The 16,614-nt window shown below is 37.0% G+C and overlaps 1 protein-coding gene and 1 long non-coding RNA gene across 7 annotated transcripts in view; one reads left to right on the top strand and one right to left on the bottom strand.

Annotated features, from left to right (window-relative positions):
• Positions 1–16,614, bottom strand: part of FAT3 (FAT atypical cadherin 3) — a 677,141-nt gene that overhangs the window by 657,687 nt on the left and 2,840 nt on the right. The gene's annotated exons all lie outside the window — the stretch shown is intronic.
• Positions 1,509–15,418, top strand: LOC107967191 (uncharacterized). Its single transcript, XR_008538115.1, has 4 exons — positions 1,509–1,666; positions 1,767–1,850; positions 12,617–12,729; positions 15,317–15,418. It is a non-coding gene; the product is annotated as an uncharacterized LOC107967191 (long non-coding RNA).

Below are 16,614 nucleotides of genomic sequence, written 5' to 3'. Positions count from 1 at the left end.
CTTTGTGAGTTAAGCTACTTCAAAGTTCTCTTCTAAATACCCACACAAAAAAGAGATTCTGACTCTGGAGCTGAGGAAAGAGTGGTAAGGCAGAGAGTAACATTCTAATCAGGCGTGCATATAAGAAATGGACTAGAATATGAATCATAATGAATAATAAGAAAGATATTAAATTTATTTGGATGCTCTTTTCCTTAAATTTTGATCTTTATCAATTGTTATATGCAAAAGGTAATAACATAGTTGAAGCTATTTTAAAATATTTTAATAAAGATTGGTTCCATTGTTTAAAAATGATACCCAAATCAAAATTTCATGGTTTGGAATCTGGATCTAAAACTAAAGTCCTTGGCTTATGGTTCAAATTCCAGACCACAAACCAAAGTACTGTGGCTCATCTGGTAGCATTTTATCCTATTATCAGGACAAGGATCCAGGGAGAACTCTAACATTACATTTGCAAACACTGATGACAAGAGTCAGTGTGAAGCATTCTATTAACCAGTATGCTTTGTAACAAGAAAGCAGATTGCTAAAACAATAAATTTGGTAGGGTGCAAAATATTTAACCTATTAATTTTTTTAAAGTTTTCTGAAAGTTTTCTATTTAGAAAAAAGACAAGTTTCTAAAACATAAAGCAAGTCTTTTTTTTTTTTTAAATCAAGGCTTTCAACAAAAAACATTTCCATCTAACTCTGAGGAAATTCATTTTTAAAACTTTTCCCAAAAGCCCCAAAAGAAAACTTAACTGCTATTATAATTCACCGACGCCTGCACACATTCAATTGAATCATCTGTGGTAATGGAAACAATGACAGCAGAGACAAATGAAATTCAGACTTTATCTCAGTTTAGCTAATACATACTCTTTAACTTTGTCTCCCCTTTTCATTTTATTCAATATTGGTTGATTTCAATTCAACAGCTCTTGTACTCAACACTTGTTTAGGTGGAAAAAGGAAGACAATAGGAAACAGGCAGCTGCCAGGCACTAGGATAATCTACAAATTCAATACAACTATTACCCAATTTTACATTTCTAGCATTGTTTCATAATCCCAAATGTACAACTCATAAATTATACTTGTTTCTTTACAAAAAATAACTTGCAAAGTTTAAGTGAAAGATTTTACCACAATTAAAAAAAAAACAGTCCTCCGAAAAGTACACATTTTTTTCCCTGGAACACATCCACTAAATAAAATAACATTTCCTTCTAATTGTTCCTTGGATAAATACGAATTGCCAGGATAGATCAAGAGCATCAAGCTCAGAACTCTGACTCCTTAAGTAGTAGTTACTGAATAACAATCCATGCCCAGCTCCTATATCAGGATGTGCCAGCACTGAATATAAGTCCTATTTCCAGGGGTGACCATAAGATTCAGATATGAAACCAATTCCCTGGTAGTTCAGAAACACACTTTCATGTACGAACAAGCAGAACACATGAACTACAGCACTATCAATTTTTCTTTCTTGATAATTGCCTATAGGTCTCATTTCATCCACAGATCTTAAACTCCTTGAGGTCAAGAACAGTGATTTATTTATCTCCTTGACCTCCTAGCACCCAGCAAGCTGCCTCAGTATAATAGGCTCCTGAGAACATTTATGAGTCAGTGAAGAACAGCATAGGAGATGAAAGATCCTACCAAAAAAAAGGTGGTTCTAAGCTTTTACTTTAAAAATTGCACTTAAGTTGCCATACAAATGTTCTTCCCCTATTTTAACCACTAGTAGTTTTCTGTTGTCCTTTATTAAGATTGTGAAGGATTAATGCCTCTCAGCAGAATTCAAGAAAACCTGTCTTTATCAGATGTCTGAGTCCCTTACCATCAGTAGACAGGTAAGACACTTTGAAAAGTTCTGTTTTATAAAAGTCTAAAGTAGCATCTTTAAAGAATTTTGTGTTTGATTCGATACCTTAATCCAGGGTTGTGTTCTTAATCCTTGAAAACAGTCAAATCCTCATCCTAGAGTTCTCAATGTTAAACACAATAGTTGCTCAAATCACCTTTGCCATCAATGTCATCATTCTATTTCTTAATGTGTAGGAGATCACGGTGTAAGATGAATGTCCTTCTTTCTGGTTCCTAAGCTTTCTTATATCAAGTGTAAGAGTGTAAAGTGTGCTTTCCTTGAGTTAGCAGTGATTTTAGCCAAACTCTTAGTGCAGACTCAGTGTCTTGACAGCTTTGTATCTACAGGTGTGTAAAAATAACTCCATTGTGCCAAAATAATATAAAGAGAATAATTACTCAATTAGTTAACCATTTAAAACATGGCAAGTTTCTCAAACTGCAAAAGGCTCATTCAAATGGGATTTTTTTAAATTTTACTTTTACAAGCATATTTTAAAATAAAAACATCTATCAGACTAATGACTGATAAATAAATAATACCCTTTAACTAAGCAAATGAAACACCAGCAACATTCTGTATTCATTAAAGGTAGTTGATTCTTACTGAATTAAAATTGGACCCCTCCACCTTCAGTAACTATTAATACATCTGCTCAGTCAGATGAAATCAAATTTGAATTACAGAAAATTTAATTTTAAAATAAGTATTACATGAACATTTACCAGCACAGACCCATTTTCTGTGAAATATCTTTAAGAACTCATCACAGATGCAGGTAAATAAAATATCTATCTAAAAACAGAGTATTTTGCAATCATAAAAATACTTGAAACAGCAAAGAAACACATCACAAATGAGCTTTTGCAATACTGTCTTGGCATATAATTAAGTGTATCTTTTAAATATGAGTACTGCATTTCCTGAGGTGCCTGCAATGCTAAGAAGCAAAAGAGAGTTGCAAGGAGATCCTGAAATGAAAAGCCTTACTCATAAGGAGGAGCTCCCAAGAAGGAGCTGTTAAGCTCAGCAGCCTCAGATAGAAAGTCCAAAGCTAACAAAGAGTTAAACACCCAGGATAGCTCAGTAATGAATGCTTAGTAAGTTTGGCCAACGAATATAAAGTAGATACCAGGGCTAGAGCAACTGCTAAAGGGATGACCTCCTTGAATCTCATTTGCATAGCAATGAGATGTCACAAAGGCATTAAGTCTGAAACTGCAATGCTGTTTCTAATCCATGCTTTATTTTGTTGTGACATTAAGCAAACTGCTTTACAAAGTAAAAACAGAAATGATTCCAGCAATGTGGCAGGAAGGGGGGCATGGCGGGGATTCTACAAGGATGTGGATTATAAAATAGACTGGAAAACAGTTCTGCAAAAAGCTACTGAGTAACTGAGCAAAACCAGCTGAAAAGAACAATAAAATAATAACTTCCCAGGACATTTCCAAAAATGAGACCAGGTAAGTAAGTTGCTGGCTTTTGTCAATGGATACGTATTATTTGAGCCAAGAATAATGCATGTCTACTCACAACAGACAAAACAATATGTCAATAAAATGAGCCAAACTCACTCAAAATGTATCTGTTACAACCTTAGGCTGTATAGGCTGTTGTCTACATTGACGCAAAAACCTTCAATTACAGTTTGGGATTTGGTTTTTTGGGTTTTTTTTTTTTTTTTTTGGTTTCATTTTGTTTCAAGTAATTGTGCTTGCAAGTATTACTATTAGTTACTACTAAGGGAGAGTGGGGGCTTTTACCTCTACCATGGAAGAATGCAACTTCTTTTAAATACACTGGATTAAATTACACATACAGCCATGGCTGCAAAAGAACAAGAAAAAACAGCATTGTAAGTCAAGCTTTTGTGTTACAAGCAGTTACAAACTGAAAAGACATTCAAGAAAATCTTGAATATTCAAGTTCTATCTGTATTTTTAAAAAAGGAGAAGAAAAGGAAAATGTTTCCAAGCTTTAAATGTCACAAGTTCACTTCTTTCCTAGAGTCTTATACATCAAATTCAAACTCAGTCACAGTACAATTAAATGAAAAAAAATGTAAAACTAAAAAACCTCCTTGAACATGCAGCTTATCCAGTTAGTTGTTTCACTGCAGTAATTACCAAAGGACATAAAGATATCTGCTCATTTCTGTCATAAAGACAGACAAAATGAAACTGAACTTTTAGCTGCCTATTACTCAAATTCCTGAACCATCTTTCGAAAGGCATAAAAAATAACTCTTACCTTAGTGATTTTGATAGAACCTCAGGTTATTCACCAGACATTATGAATCTACTTCAGGCAATGAAATTAATATTTCAGTAAGTCCTCTTCCATGAAACAGGAAGCCTTTTAGTAATGACCTTGGACCAGATAATAGGAAAGGCAAGAAAAGCTGGGTCCAAAGCCAGAGGGTAATTGTGATTCAAAGACTCTTTTATGCAAATAAGACCCCTAATCAAGTTAATGCCGTTTTCTACATTTTATCTTCCATCTTTTTATTTACATTCAGCTGAGAAGCCAAAATCAGAAAACAGTAGATTTCCAACTTCCTAATTCAACCTCTCCTGTGCAAGCACAGCCATAGGGAACCGCATGACAGTCATTCAGAATCTTATAATAGCCCATTCCCAGGAGTAACATGACATGGACTCAAAGCAATTCTGAAGTTAGTTCCAGCAAGTGATAAATTACTCAGGCAGGGGGCAATAACCCACATTTAGTGGGCACTGGTTAACTTTTCCACTTCCTTTTGTGGAGTCAGAGAGCCTGGAAAGGAAAAGTCATTTTCAAGAGGGAGCATCTGCACTGTTGACTCAGGAGATGCTCCATTTGCTTTTTGCTTCCTAGGTGCACACTCAAGTTTTAGAAACTCAAACCATATTTGCCATGCACGTGCAGATGTTTGAAGGGGTACTACAACCTGGAGAAGCTGGATGATTCTCCAGGATCACTATAGGATCACTATGAGTAAGGCTGAAGACAGGCCAGAAACCCAGAATCCAGTAAGAAAATAAATAGCAGTTGGCCCACGGGGCTCTTTTAGGCAGAGGGGTAAAGAGCACAGGTTGTAGAGTTAGGATCCTATTCTGACACCTCCTGAACAATGTTACCTTGGGCAAGTCACTTAGCAGCTCTATGCCTCAATTTCTTTAGTAGAGAAATACCAATTTCTTTTGGTAGAGATAATAATAGTATTTGCCTCATAGAGTTGTTGGGGGATAAATGAGATAATACATGTAAAGCTCTCAGCAATGTTAGTTGTTATTAACAAACGCAAAAATGAATGAAAAGTTGCAAATGGCAAAGTTACAAACGAATGCACGTTACTGTTATTAACATTGTCAAGAACTCTTTTTTGTTAGTCTACTATCAATTCAATACCAACTGACCAGCAGGAAGTTTAGAAGTACTCTGTTTTTTTCAGGATTCTTTATCCACATTCTTTTTTTCTCAAGTTTCCCACATAAACTTTATCATCTCTATGGTAAAAATAAGATAACAGAAACAGCCCTTCATAATTAAACACATGCATAGTATTTGTTCTCATTACTATTATTATTCAAATAATTTAGGGCAGTATAGTTCTGTGCAGGCTTCTCAAACTTGGATTGACAGCAGTTACAATAATGATTCCTAAAGTTCCTAGGTAAACAAAGATGAAATCTGGAGCATGAGCCCTTTCCCCATCTGTAACAGCCCCAGGCCACCCTAAGTAAGCATGCAATCTAAGCAAAAACAAAAAACAAAACAAACAAACAAAACCTGCTTGCTATACAAACGAAATTTCAAGATACCCTCAGTTCCTCTTCCAACCAGATTGCCCCCTCCGATTCCCTATGTGGACATTCCAGAGGTGTCTCTGAGTATATACTGGGAGCAACTTTTGGGTGGTCAATTTTACTTAAAGATTTAGGGGAGAAAATTTAAGTGCTTTGATGACTAAGTAAGTTAATATGTTTCACATTTAAACAAACACATTATGGAACAGACTGTAAAATTAGCATAATTTTTGAAGAAAAATACTCAGCCCTCAAAGAAATCCACCTGATACTCATGTTCTATCTTTGGGCCCACACCCAGATTCTGAGAATATGAAACCCTCCTCCTTTCCCAGTATGGGGGCTGCTACTCTTGATGTTATTATCAACAAGAGCTTTAGATTCAAATCCCAACCCTGCCAATTAAGGCCTATGACCTTGTTTCTGCTCCTAACCGTATCTTTGTCACCTGTGAAATGATGATATTAATATCTACTTCATAGGACATGGGTGATGCCAGAACAAAAGTGCGTATGCAAAGAGTATGATAAAGTAGATACTCAATAAATCATAGCTATTTTCTTCTTTCCCCACACCACATTCCCCTTTTCCTACATGTTATTCAGGATCTCAGATAGTAATACTCAGAACTCCACCAAATACCACCTATAATTTCTCTTCAAGATGCTAAATTCTTCTACCATCCAAAATCTAAAATATCTCATTCATTCATTGGACCAGTATTCACTGAGTATTTTTTGGAAGGACTGTCTATGAGTGAAAGGGCTCAAGAGGCAAGAAAGTGTGTGTGAATACACTATTTCAGGTCACCATTCACAGATGACAGGTCTTCTATGACACCAAAGGCTATAAAGCCTTCTCGTTTGGAAGAAGGAGGGCAGCAACATTAAAACATGCTGGAATTCCAGGTAACTCCAGAGTGGTATAATATTCTCACCAGTGTTCACTAGGATACTGGGGTCCACATTTAGTTCTCATCAGGGATATTAATAATGATTAAAAGTTATATAAAAGTCCAAGAAAAATAAAGGAAAAGTCCCTAGTCCCAAACAAAGGAGAGTCACCAAGTAGAAACTGTTCGAAATTGGTCACCAGTGTATCATCTACACAGCTTGCCTGTTTACTATCCAGTTGAATGGTAACATCGATCATACCATTTACACTCAGCACTCACAGACTGCTCCAGCCTGCCCGGAAATCTGCATGGAAGCAAAGGATCAAAATACCCTTTCATCTAAAGAACTGTGAATTAACTCTCTGCCTTTTTAATTACTCTCAATTACTTTCCCACTATTTATAAGGATTTTTTCTTTTGCATAACAAAATCCAACTCTAATCAATATATGCAGTATATCCCAGCTGATTAGTATAATTCTTGCTCCACCATGATGCTGGAATTGTGCCAGCCTTACCTTGCACACAATTAAATGTCTGGTATTGCCTGCTGCTACCCAGCAGGCCTCATGAGTTAATAGGGAAAAAACGGGATTTACATTTGCCTCTATCAGCCCCTATGTGCCCTTGCTCCCTCTCATCAGCTTATAGACACGTACAAAGTATGCCTGGAGAAATAAAGGCCTAAAACAATCACACAAAACTAAAAGGCATGGGAGCATGAAAAAAGGATCTCCAAAGTCTAACTCGTCATCTTCCCATTTCAGTAAATCTCGCCAGAAATAAGATATCCCTTTTCCTACCCAAGATTCCAACACTGAACTGTGAGCAAATTTTAAGTACAAGAAAGATTCAGGGATATAGACTCCAATATTATGAATTATGTGCAGTGTACCTCCGAGCCAATTTTTAATAAACACAGATCACTTAATAAGAAATTAAGAGCATTACACATTTCTCATGCTCCTGTGGATTTGGTGTTAATGAGATTTTGTTTGTTAAACTCACAGAATAACAAAGTGTCTAAAAGACAGACACAGCCTTTTCCAATTTCTATTCATTCAGGAAATAGTCATTGAATATTTTTTGTAGCAGGACATTCCCAAGACACGCACCTGCTCACGTGTTGATTTCACCAGCCTGCCCCTCAAATAATGCATATAGTGCAGTGCAATTGAACAAAAAAAAAGGAGAGGGGGATTTAAATTTTACAAGACTTGCATTTTTGTCTATTCCATTATGAACTGTCACATTACTTCATACATTCGCTTTACATAGACAAGCTTTATTATGTACCAGAAACTGTACCTCCAACTTTTAAAGAAAGATCTTCTTGCCCACAATGGTCACTATGGAGTGACCTATACCCCAGTGGGCATCTGGGCCTCAGAATATACTGGAAAGACTCAATCCCTTATGAGGTGTGTTGACTGTAACTTAGTGTAATAATAGTTACAGCACAGGTGTTTATGAATAATTTAATTTTTAAATAGAATTGAGAAAGGCTCCAAGGATTCTTATAATAATAACATTCTTACTTATGTGTTCTATGCTTTCTTGAGACACAAAGAACTCAGCACTGAGATATGCTTCTACCTCCCAGTCTATTTTACCTTCGACTGTGAACATCAAACGCCATGCGAATGTACTATTAGGTACATAACACCCTTATCATACATTCCTTGAAGACAAAGTGATGCTACTGAAAGGTGGCTGGACACCTGGATGCATCCAACATGCCCTCTTGATGTGTTCCCAACACTTGCTTAGAACATACAGGAAAGATCCAGAGCTTGAGCAGATCAGCCAATAAAGAGCATGCGTATTTATGCCTAGAGGATCTTTCCTCCAACTGTGAAATGTGGACCTCAGAAGTAATATATCTTTGCAGTACCAGAATCATAACGCAGTCTTAACAGCTCAAAGGGATATTTTTCAATATTTGGTCATAGATGGTCAATTGTGGAAGTCCATAATCACTAACCAAGTTGAACATAAACAAATAGAGTCATTCAATTTTAAATATTAAATACCAGCAAGATCTAACAATAAGAGTGGGAGACCAAAGGTTAATATGTTATCCCACTGAGCCCAGGGAATGATGGCCTATGGGAGAAAGAGACACCCGTGCAGGTAATTTCATTACAAGGCATGTGAACAGTGCTGCAATAATACCACAAAGTGTAGGGGGACCTGAGTGCAGAGATATGAAGAGACAATATAAGAGGTCAGGTGTAAGCAATACCTTCAGGACAGCATGGAGCTGCAACCAGTGACTACAGGAACTAGAGAGGGTTGGGAGAGATAAAGGGGCCAAGAAGTACCAAAGAGAGAAAAAGGCAGAGGGGCTGCAGAAGACAAGAGGCCCTGAGAGATGAGGGGCACTTCTCTGGATGCTCCAAAGGCTAGAAATGGGAGTGTCAGCAAAAGTACTGACATTGTCAGAGGTATGATTCTGGGTTGGACTGGCCTGGCCCTTCTGTCCAGAATTTTTTTTTTTTTTTTTTGAGAGATGGAGTCTTGCTCTGCCACCCAGGCTGGAGTGCAGTGGCGCAATCTTAGCTCACTGCAACCTCTGCCTCCTAGGTTGAAGCGATTCTCCTGCCTCAGCTTCCCAAGTAGCTGGGACTACAGGCATGTGCCACCACACCCAGCTAATTTTTTTTTTTTTTTTTTTTTTTGAGACGGAGTCTCACTGTTGTCACCCAGGCTGGAGTTCAATGGCACAATCTCGGCTCATTGCAACCTCCGTCTCCTGGGTTCAAGAGATTCTCCTGTCTCAGTCTCCTGAGTAGCTGGGATTACAGGCACCCACCACCACACCTGGCTAATTTTTATATTTTTAGTAGAGATACGGTTTCACCATGTTGGTCAGGCTGATCTTGAACTCCTGACCTCATGATCCACTGGTCTCGGCCTCCCAAAATGCTGGGATTACAGGCATGAGCCACCGTGCCCGGCAATTTTTGTATTTTTTAGTAGAGACGGAGTTTCACTATATGTTGGCCAGGCAGGTCTCGAACTGCTGACCTCAGGTGATCTGCCTGCCTCAGCCTCCCAAAGTGCTGGGATTACAGGCGTGAGCCACCATTCCTGGCCCAGAAATTCTTAAACTTTAACATTTCCTCAACATCTCCATAAACTAGGTGGACATTTCTGTTTTTTCTCATTCTAGTTCCATCTTCTCCCTTTACTTTCCCCTCTGATGCCACTTCTCGTCAAAGCAGTACTGAGGGAGAAGGTCAAACTCTTTCACTTTATTATATATTTGAACAAAAACATATTTCCAATATGTATACACTCTTGCATCTCTTTGAGAAATTTAATATACAAAATCTAAACTTAAAAAACAGATAAATGTAAGAGAGACAAATTGTTCTTTACTTTATAAAAATAATTTGCCACATCTGTTTAAATAAAGAGTGTATTTTCCCTAGTTGAAAGCATTTAAGATGTGATTTGTTTTGAAAAATGTCATTTACACTCAATGTTTAAAAACATATCTATTGTATAAAGAACAATCTAGGTTTATTCACTTGAATTATTATAGTAACCACTGATGAGCTGTATGAAAGTGATAAATCTCAAAATACCTGCATCTCCCTCTTTCTCTTTGGATATGAGGTAAAATATGTTATTAATACTACCTATTTAACAAAAATATGCAGAATGTAAACTGAACACAACATGTGCACTGCTGAATACAACTTAGGAAGAAAGTGATTAATGCAAGTTATTACACTTACAAAATGTACACTTCCAAATAAAAGAAGATTATCTAATTATCGTATAATTCAACAAGATCTAGGGAACTGATCTGGCAATATAATATGTTTTGTCTTAAATTTCCCATTCAATTGTTCAATTGCCTAGATTGCCCAATTTCCTCATTGTAGTAGTTGTCTTCTGAATATAAATATAAGTCCCATTGTTAATCCAGGGACTTCCAAGCAGATGATGTCACTTCAGTTCACCATCTTACTGACTTAGGATCACACATACATTACGACTTATACTTATTTAGCTGAACATCACTCAGGTGAGGAAGCTAACTTTTGAAGGGTCAGACACCACATTTATTTAATATGCTCCATGAAAAAATTAGTCCAAGATAATAGTAGCACTCTTAGTACACTTTGCCAACAATGACACGGGCCTGAAGAACCCAGCACATGCGACCAAAACGACCAACAATGTAATGTGTACTTAGTTCAACCAGACTGTGAATGATCTGCTATGTCTACAGGAAAGATGGAACGCTAGATTACTTTAAATAGCTCTGACTTAGAGAACATACCTATGAAGATGAGGAATTAAAAAATCATATAAAGTAGCTGTTCACATTAGTACCAGTATAGGAGACAGCCAAAATCTAAGTTATAAACAGGTAATGAAAAATCCTCAAGGACTAACTGAACCATGTTTCTCCCTACCTCACTTGTCAACATTCCCAAGTTCTCTCTTTACTAACTGCAGTTCTTTCAGGCACTTATAATCATCAAATGCAGTTCAAAAAGAAATATATCCAACAACAAGAATATTAAAAAAGAATTTCAGTCTTCTGTATGATTAGAAACTGTTTCAGCCCAACAGTCAGGAATAAAAAGGATTTAAACTAATAAACCATTAACTGAAAAACTGAAAGAGATGTAGAGAAATGTGAATTTAAATGTAAATTCTGCCATCAGGTAAACATAATATAAAGCTAGTAGTTATAAAGAGGAAGTTACTCTAATTACTTCTAAGTTGCTAGGCCAAAAATTCCACAATAATAATTCTACCTCCCAATTGTTGTTTTTCAGAGGTACTGAGTTTTGCCTAATGCTTTGGTGATGCTTCATAATGTTTACAAGACACCATGCGCCCACTCCATGGAAATAATCATCAATGAGAGAAGCAACATCATCCTAATCAGTTGCACAGTTAAAAAAAAAAAAAAACGACATCACTGAAGTCAAGAAGCACAAAATGACAAATGGTCAAGTTCCAACAGCTAAAAAGATCCAAGACATTAGGAGCTTTTAATGAGTGAAACATGCCATGAGAAAGAGACCTTCTGTCAATAAATCCAAATCCTTGTTCACTAATTAAACCATCTTATACAGTGTCTGAATATGTAGACACCAGACTTCAACATTTCTTAATTATATTCAATTCCAGGCATATTTTTCCATTTAATTGACATTCTGAAATGCCTTTACAGTCCTATCAGATAGGTACCAAATTCTCAAGAGAGATTACCACACACTTCTGAATTCTTATTCATTTGATTGAAACTGTTATTAGCAAAGTTTTTTTTTTAAGTGGAAAGTGTGGGAAAGATTCACACCCCATTCTATCCATAACATGGGCAATGTTAAAGTCATCTGCATTTGGCCCACTTTCATGTGTACATTTCTTTGCAGTGAAGTTCTCCATAGCCAGGCCGATCTGATAAAACCCTAGCTGCAAAATCCACCCTAGCATGGGACGGTACCACATGAATCACATAACACACTGCTCACCCAATCACAACAGCAACTGCCATCATTAAGCCACCACTTAGAACCAACAGAGAATTTCAAACCACAATCAAAAATAGATTTCAGAGGTCCAAAATATTGATCACATAGACTTAAAAAATCAACAAAATGTCATGTGTGATAAATGCTCTAGGTTTCAAAAAAGACCAAGCTGATCCTGCTACCAAGATATAGCCTCATTTTGCTTTGAAAGAAAACACACACAGACTTACATAGAATTTATCTGACAAAAAAAAAAAAAACCCTGATATTTATACTGTCATTAAGCACATTTGTCACTAAATTTAATCTGTGTCATCTGGCATACTCTTAGATGTTTACAATTATCAAATAATGTTCAGTGATATTTAGTAGCATTAATAATTTGGGGTTTATCTCAAAATATAAAACATCAATAGCTGCTCCAGAGTGCTCACTTTTTGACCTTCCATGGTACTGAAAAGGCTACAATTTTTATCAGATTGTTTGGAATTTAATTTAGTTGAAGTCCTGAAGTTACAATTAAACTTCCACTTAACCTTTCGTAACTGTGCCTCATTCAACAGCTGGGCTTATCTCCAACATCTCAGAAAAGAAAAGAAAGAAAGAATTAACTGAAATATTATTTGCAACTGCTCTGAAAAGTACAAGTAGGATCAAGTCATAGAGAACGTCCAAGGTAAAAGTCTGCCTTTTCACTCACATTCTGGAAGCTATGTTACTTTGTAAGCCATTTTTTAAAAAAAATTTTTAAGGTAAAAAACCAAGCAACAGATCTAAATGATGAATACCTAAAGGACAGAACACCTCAGAGTGTTCTGTGACAAAGTTAACCTTGAGATTCATAACTAAGTCTCAAACATAGGAAAACAGAGGACTAAGAATACACCATGTGCACCTGCATGCAGGCTCCCAGACACATTCAAAAATCCTAAAAGTTACCTTTGAAATTGGGGGGTGGGAGACCACAAGGGGATAGTGGAGAAAGGACATGAATAAATTCTGAAGTCTTCTCAAAATATTAACTAACATTCCGACAGCCCATTTGGCCTGCCCCATGAATACGTTCTTCCAAAAAGGAGCTCTGCACTGCCCCCTGACAAATGAAGGAATTAATTTATTTCATAGTGCCTTGCATACATTAGGGCTGTAGTAAGAATTATTAAATGGAATTATATTCACTTTAATAACTTACACTCCTCTTAAAAGTTTACTCCACCTCACATTAATCTCTCCCTCCTCCTTGAGGCTCCTGTTCATAGACATTCTTTTGTCAATTAATAAACATTTTTAGATGTGACTTCTAGTGTACACACACAGGCATCTCTCATTTTCTCAATAAACAGCACGAAGCAGAAGCAATGGATATATTTTACTATTCTTTGAATCTTGCCCACTGTCTTGTGAAAGAGGTAGATTCAGTAAATATCGCTGAAAAGAACTTTAAAATAATTTTTTAAAAAAATAAATAACAGGGCTGAGGACGGTGGCTCATGCCTCTAATCCGAGCACTTTGGGAGGCCGAGGTGGGTGGATCACTTGAGGCCAGGAGTTCGAGACCAGCCTGGCCAACATGGTGAAACACCCTGTCTACTAAAAATATAAAAATTAAGAGGGCATGGTGGTGTGCGCCTGTAATCCCAGTTACTCGGGAGACTGAGGCATGAGAATCACTTGAACCCAGGAGGCGGAGGTTGCAGTGAGCCAAGAACACGCCACTGCACTCCAGCCTGGGCAATGGAGCGAGACTCTGTTTCTAAATAAATAAATAACAAAAATAAAATAGGGAAAATAGAGGAGAAAGCAAGACATTTTTTAAAGACAAAAAATAACTTATTTTAAATTCCATGTGACTTTACAGAATTTTAAAAAGGGATATATTTCAGATGTACAAAGGCAAAAGTTAAAGAAACAACTTTCCTTTATTAAAGAGTCTATAATTCACAGTTTTGGAACCCTGGAAGAGCAGAACGTTGAAATACTAACAACTGCTCAAGGACTCCTCTCAGGGTCCTCTGTATGACTTTTCCGCCCAGGGTAGGCAACACCTTCAATAATGCATTGTTCAAGGAAGGACAATGCTGTGGCCCTCCTCACACCTCCTCTAGGCTCTCCACATTCATATATATCTATCTGGTGAAGGAAGTAATATTTTGTTTATGTGAAGAGTTTAATTGATTAAGTTCTGAAATCTGTTTTCTATTTTCTATCATCATGCCAGTTAATCCATTCTCAAATTTTCATCCCTTCCACTTAGCAGAAAAAAAAAAAAAAAAAAAAAAAAAAGAAAATCTAAGTCCTGGAATATGCTAAAATTAAGACTAACCTGAAAATGCCATTCCAATTCAGAACTGCTAGAATGGGTCATTTGTCACTATTACATGTAACTGATAGCCTATTTTGGTAGACCAGAAACTGGCTTGAAGCCACTAGACAAGTGTCAAATATGTTCTCAATAAATGCAGTCTGTGTCATTAAGCTGAATTTCTTTTTCAAGGAAAGGCAGCCTTTCCTGAAAATTATTCTTAGAAATTTGGAGAAAGGGAGGCAATGTAAAACAAAACAAAACAAAACAAAAAAACAAAAAAACAAAAAAAGAAAACAAGGAAAGGAATAAAGCTTATTAAAGGAGTAGATACCCTGCAATTGACAGAAAACTCAGTAAGTTTGAGAAGCCTGTAGAATTAAATTGACCAAAACACAGAAAAGATATTTACTCTCTGAGTCTTCCCAGAGAAAGTTGTCACACTGTGGTGATCCTCAAGAGGTCAGGATATATTAAAAAACAAAGACCCACTCCTCACAATTTGGGTAGAAAGATGATTAAAATGACATATTCAACAGTTAGAGATCAAAAAAGCATTGCAGAAAATTTCACCAATAAGTAAAACTGCATACACAAGAGTTGTGCTTCCTTTAATATTTTTAAGACCATGCATATCTGTAGAAATCAGAGGCTCTGCTAACTCTAGGAAGGAATTGGGCAGAACACAAATCCTTCACTCTAAGTCTGTCAGATCCCTTTCTTTTAAATTTCCATTCCAATTCTAATGTTTGCCACAATCAGCAAAGAAGTGGTTCATCAATAGTCCTTCTTCAGCAATCAAAGGAAATCAATTCAAATGGACAGGCCCACCTGCTCCCATCAGATGATTCCCTACTCAAGGCTCCTGCAGAAGGAAAAAAAAGAAAAACCTGGGGATGACCCCACAATGGAAAAAAAAAATCAAATATCCTCATTACTATCTTTCTCCTTCTTGCCCTAGAGGAAAAAGCCAACCCACCAGGCAACTGGACAGATGTGGGCTATGAAGGAATGCCATACCCCAATGCCACAACTGGTAAAATAAAGCCACAATGGTCCTTTATGCTTTGTGAGCTATTAATATAGCATAACAACGCAACAGCCACCAGGAGCACTCCTCAGACCTGCTGGTAATGACTAAATACCCTCTCCTGCCTGGTAATTGCCTACTTCTTTCTATTTGACATAATTCATCAGCCAGATTAGCTAAGGTCATTCAGGATCGTATGAAGAAGAAAGCAGGGATGATAACATAACCTGACACATCAAAATGTTCTTCTATGAGCAGCCTGAAGAGCCATAGCTTTACAAAAGCTGTGGGTTAGCAAAATAACCGTATAGCATACAGGTCAGTGGGTATCCACTGTTTATTGCTACTCATTTCATTTTTGAGTAGCTCAGCACAACTGTAATTGCTAGTTAACAGACAGACTGGGTCCTATTAAAAAAATCCCCAAAATGACTCCGCCAGAGACCAGAATAAATAAAATTTGAAAGAAAGATTTCTAAAAGGCTTGAGAGCCAGTCGCTGGTCAACAAACCCTGGCTGTGAAAATCCTGCAGCCACAAGAGATGGAGCCAGCCCAGCAGCTGACTGATTTCTGATCTCTGAGCCAGCTGCCTTTCATGTGGAGTTCTCTGTGTGATTCAGATGATATGAAGACATTATAACTGGACAGTTCTGGGAACTTTCTCATCCCAGTGCACTGTGCACAGAAACTGGCCCCAGTATCACTCATTGTTCAAGTTCCAAAAAGGCAACAACTGAGATTCATGATTGAATATCAACATTCGGTTTAATTCTAAGAGACAACTTTTCTTCTTGTAAAATGTTAAAAAAAAAAAAAAAAAAAACTTCCCCCACTCCAACCCTATTAAATAAGAAGCACATCAAAGTGCTAAAGTTATTATGCTTTTTTTTGTCTTTGTCTCTTAGAGCCCTGGTTTCCTTGGCTGTTCCTTATTCTCTCACTGTTCAATTGCTCCAATTTAGGAATAAAGAAAAAAAAAAAGAAGAAGAAAGAAAAAAAGCAGAAGCAGTTGGTTTTGTGCAATTTCTAGGATTCTGAAGAATCTCAGTCTCTCAAATCTCTTCTCTCTTCTCTCCTCCATCCCCTCCTCCCTTCCTTTCCTTCTCAGATTCAAATCTCCAAGTCACACCAGAACATCATTCAAGCATTCAGTAAATGTGAAGAGAAGTTCAGCGTCTGCTGGTGGAGAAGAAATCTGGGCTCTGTTTGATCGATACTGAGATGTGGG

Source organism: Pan troglodytes, chromosome 9, assembly GCF_028858775.2.
Source record: "Pan troglodytes isolate AG18354 chromosome 9, NHGRI_mPanTro3-v2.0_pri, whole genome shotgun sequence".
In the NCBI taxonomy this organism is placed as follows: Eukaryota; Metazoa; Chordata; class Mammalia; order Primates; family Hominidae; genus Pan; species Pan troglodytes.
This window is presented reverse-complemented; position numbering and strand designations above follow the sequence as displayed.